Below are 5,207 nucleotides of genomic sequence, written 5' to 3' on the forward strand. Positions count from 1 at the left end.
TTTCAGTGTGGTCAATAGCCAAGGTTTAGGAGCTGTGTCTCTTGTGGGCATCTGTAAGCAACAGGCTGTTGACCCTGTCTTCACAGGCAGCTCTTCTGCTGGGCTCTGTGGGACTTCTTGCGGGGTGGGTGTTGGGTAGCATTAGTGTGAGGGACCCTCAAAGAGACTAATGGGTCTTTCACGTATGCAGTTCCCTCCATACATCAGCTTTTCTAAGTTAGTCCTTGCGCTGGCACCAAAGTGGCTCATGCAGGCCAGGGCTCAGCTGGGACCTACTTTTCAGTAGAGACTGAGGAAGTTTGCAGCTTGGATAGCTCCTGGATACAGAATGCTCCCCGCACAGGAAAGCCAGCACCACCTGACTCTCCGTGGTGAATTCCTTTTGTTTGTTTGTTTGTTTGTTTGTTTGTTTTGTAGGTGTACAAGCCCACAGACCTGTGCCAATCTGTGCTCACAGTGCCTTGGAGTGCTTTGGGCATGGGTATGTTGCTGGCATTGCCTCTGCTTCCCATGTTTAAGTCCTCTTCATCAAACATGGAAGGCCCTTTGCGGTGATAAAAACGGTGTCTCCTTATCTGATTTGGAATCTTCTGGAAGAGGAGAAAGACACCTCGTTCATGTGCCGGTGCCCACACGCCTGGCTGATTGACATAACGTGCACCTGTCTGCTTGTGCCAGAGCATCTCCAAAGACCGCTGCATGGCATTGACCCTGATTCCGAAGGCGGTGACGTGGGCCACTTGTTAGGTTCTCCCATCCTGCAAGTCCGTCAGTCTCCCACGACCCACGTGGATCCCTTTGTGGCTGCATCACCACTCAGAGTAGGGACCGTGCAGGTGTTCTGGCATCTCCTGCCTGCTCAACCCCAGATCCCAGCCATGGTGAAGACTTGAGTGCTGACATGCACTCCACCTCTAAGGGCAGGGGAAGGCAGGGATCAGGGGCCTGCTCACACTCACCCCGAGTGCCCCAAAGGCAGCGTCACAGCTGGGCATTCCAAGACAGGCTCACCTGGTCCTGCCTGCACCCCACACCACTCACGTCTTTCTGAAGCAGGCAGTTTCTGCTTTTTCTTTTTCCCCTCAGTGCCATCCTGGTTGGGTAAGCCACTGCTTGGCTTGACAAGGTCAGCCAGGCTGGCAGTGCCTTGGGCAGGCCCAGGCAGCTGACTCTGGCAGCAGGGGCTGGCGGCTGCAGCCTGGGGCCCACAAAACAGAATTCTGCCTCCTGTGACTTGAGCACGTGACTCTGCCCTTCATCTGGAAGGCTTGCAGGGGCTGTGGGTGGGGCGGGGGAGGAGAGCTCCCATACAATCCCACCTACTCAGAGGTAAGAATAAAATCCCACCCACTGGAGAGCCGGTAATTTCTCTGCACCACAAAGCTCCAGAGAACTTGAGTACAAGTAGCGTATGTGGAGGAGCTAGAATCTGCTGCCGTGGCGCTAACGGTTCTTATTTAACTTAGAATTTAAGAGTTTTTTTTTTTTTAAATGGGAAGCGTGAAGGAAAACAGTACTTAAAATATATGATTGTGGCCAAATTTGAACCATGATGATCAACTTTCCTTTTTTTCTGGACAAAAGATGATAATTCCGACATTAAAATCCAATGTATGTGTAACTGACTCAGTGGGTAAGTGCGTCTTGTGTTGGGCCTGAAACTCTAGCTTCCGCACCCTGGTGGGCAGAGAGGCATGGTGACTTCATCCTCTCTTTGCTCCCCAGGAATCCAGTGGTTCTATGGTGCCCCTCCCCACGTGCCCAGGCCCAAGACCCCACACACAGCTCCTGCTTGCAGCTGCTCCCTGAATGCTTAGCTGTTCCTACAGGAAGAGGCTCTTGTGTTTCTCCCAAGTACCCCTGAGCCCCCTACTCGTAGGGCTCCTGCGTGGGGTGTGGACACAGAGCCTGGTCATCTCTGATGGTCATCGAGGGTCTTTTCTGTGCCACACTTGATGACAGCCATTGGTGTCCCAGTCGATGAGAGAATGTTGGCAGGGAAACAGGGTCGCACCACTGGACTTACAGCTCAAGGCTGCTGAAGCCAGTGACAGGCAGGACCCAGAGTGGGGATCGCTGCACCTCTTTCTCCCTCCCTCTTGACAGGGATGGCACCACCAAGACTGCTCATTAGGGTTGTGCACTTTGCACGGGTTGACACTTGATGGTAAGTTATTCTAGTACATTCCCTGACGAAGCCCAGTAGGTAAATCAGTCTTGGCAGCAGAAGGAACAGCAAGAGAAAATAAGTGACTCATGATTTTGAATCCAAAAAGAAAAAAAAGAAAAGCACCAGCAGATGGCAGGTGCTTTGAACACAATAGTGTTGGCCCTGAAAGTACCTGGGGACCCAGCCAGCAGCTGTCAAGTCAGGGCAGCATGCCGGAGAGGTGGCCTGTGAGCCTGACCAGGGACCGACAACCACCCCACAGAACAGACTTCACAAAAAAGCTGTGGGGTTCACACCAGCTCAGTCAACTACCTACAGACCCCTGCAGGATCGCAGGCTTCACAAAGCTGATGTGGGAGGAGCTCAACTCAGAGTAAGTTCGTGCCCTGCTCTGCCACAAGCCTGCCTGCCCCAAATGACGCAAGTGTCACAGAGCTTTGGCTAAGGTGTTCAAGATTGATTCAGGCACAGGAGCTTGGGTTTCCTTTCCATTCAGGATCCACCTAGAACAGCCCTTTCACCTGGAAATAGGATCTTTGTTTAAGAGAACCACAGAGACAGCCCATCCTGGCATTGGCTTGGAGTCCCTCTGACCACAAAGCAGGGAGATTCGTTTCCTTGGTTCACCAAGGCAAAGCGAGTCACAGTCACGTGAAGGTTCACAAGTTGCCCGGAAATCGAAACCAACCATAGCACATTGGAGCAATGGGGGAGGTCAGGGGTCACGGTGAAGGAGTCAGAAACGGAAGTAGAACAGACTTTTGGTGACTCAGTTGCCAGCACATGTGCCGGTAACTGGCAGGATAGAAATAGCCCCGGAGACTGTGTGGTTGTCTAGGCTGGTGACACGCTGCTGACATGCCATTTTCCCTGCCAGCCCTCACTAATGTTCCTCTGTGTCCCTCCCACACTCACAGTTAGAAGGCAGTGGCACTCCAAGCTATACATTGGGAAAAGAAAGTCTCAAGGTATATCTGTTTTTTTTTTAGTTTATTAATTTTTATTGGAAAGTCAAATTTACAGAGAGAAAGGTCTTCCATCTGCTGGTTCATTCCCCAAGTGACCACAACTGCTGGAGCTGAGCTGATCAAAAGCCAAGAGCCAGGAGCTACTTTCAGGTCTCCCACATGGGTACAGGGTCCCAAAGACGTGGGCCATCCTTAATTGCTTTCCCAGGCCACAAGCAGGGAGCTGGATGAGAAGTGGGGCTGCCGGGAATATAACCGGTGCTCATCTGGGATCCCAGCACATGCAAGGCTGCTGCTCTGGGCCCTCAAGGTATCTGGAAACACGTAAATCCTAAGCCAAGAAGATGAACAACCAACGTGACACCTGCCAAAGGGAGGGCGGATGGCAGCCTCCTTGGGAATGCCCTATCCCAAGGAGGAACACCCTGGATATTGGTGGAAGAGGAAAGATAAGCTACCACGTCATGACACCTGCTGAGCAAGAGGTGGTCCGGCCTGAGCGGGGATAGGCGAAATGGACTTGGCGGGATGCTGGACATGAGAAGGCATTTCGCCACATTCTTGTCAAAACAAAGTTCAATGACCAGTTCATTCCATGCCAAAAAACAAAAAAAAAATCGAAATACAAGTATAATTTGCCTCTAATATGCCTTTTTCCACGAATTTTGTGAGGCCTATTTATAACGGAAGATTTTAAAAATAAAGTCATTTTTCCATTCTATTTTTCTACAGATATTTTGAACTACCTCCATACAATCTATTTTTTTTTTCTAGGAAAAAAAATAAAGAGGATAGTGTGACAGGTTGGGATGGATCAAGCAGACTTAGCCTGACCAGTATCACCCACGCAGACTATTTCTGCCAGGAAGAGCAAGCTGGCAAACAGTGACAGCCACCAAGCACGTGGCAGGCAAGGGACCCAGCAGCCAGCAGCGATATTCATAGGAAGGAAATGGATGAATGGTTTTGGACATTCTAATCAGAGAAAATCAAAGCTATTCATTGTTTTAATTAAGATGAGAGACAATTAAAAAAGGTCACTATTTCACCCAATGTTTAGATCTAAGTGAACTAATTAAGATGAATTGCCATCACACCCCAAGGGGTATGACTACTGACCAAGGTTAGTTAAAAATCCTGGTCCCATTTAAAGAACTCATTATTTATCTTCTGCCTCCTTTCTCTTCTCTTTCCCACTGCCCTTCCATCCATTTATCCAAATCAAGCAGCGGATTTGGCAGACATTTGTTCTTCAGAAGCCAAACCAACTCAGCCTCTTGTGGCCTGATGAATAAAGCCCCAGGGACAGGTGTTGGGCACAGTGGTAGAGCAGCCATGTGGGACGCATGTACCCCATATTGAAGTGCCTGGGTACAAACCCCGGCTCCATTTCCAATCCAAGCTTCCTGCTGTTGTACACCCCAGAAGGCAGCAGGTGATGGGTCAAGTCCTGTGGTCCTGGCTAACTGTTGGAGACCCAGTTGGAGCTCCTGTCTCCTGGCTTCAGCCTGACCCAGTCCCTGCTGTTGCTGGCATTTGGGGAATGAACCAGCAATTGGAAGGTCATTGTAAGTGTTTGCCTTTCAAATAAAATGAAAACAAATGTGAAACTTTTATAACTTGTATGCCCACCTGTTGTTCACAACGAAGGATTCTGCACAGGGAGGCCTTGACCTTATGGTGACCAGCTGAAACCTGCAGCCCTCTGCCATGTGCCCTCTCTGCTGAAGATTCGGGCAGGATCCAGGGTCCCCTCTGGCTTGTGAGCACCCTGACAACAGCCCTGGCCTTCCAGGCCCTTCACTTGGTGATCACAAGTGATGAACACCTGCACACAGTCATACCACGGCACCACCTATCACTCAGGCCCTGGGCAGGACAGTCTGGAAGCTGTGTGCTGCCCCTAACCCAAATGCTACCCAAGACCCAGGGACACTATGGCGTCATCCCAGTCCTGAGCAGCCTGGGTCTGATCACCCGGGCACTCAGTATGGGGCGCCTGGGCCTCACTAGCCCTTTTCTCCTGTTTAGCCAAGTCCCCAGCGGGCATCAATCCAACTCACATGGGC

This window comes from Ochotona princeps, chromosome 2, assembly GCF_030435755.1.
Source record: "Ochotona princeps isolate mOchPri1 chromosome 2, mOchPri1.hap1, whole genome shotgun sequence".
Classification (NCBI taxonomy): Eukaryota; Metazoa; Chordata; class Mammalia; order Lagomorpha; family Ochotonidae; genus Ochotona; species Ochotona princeps.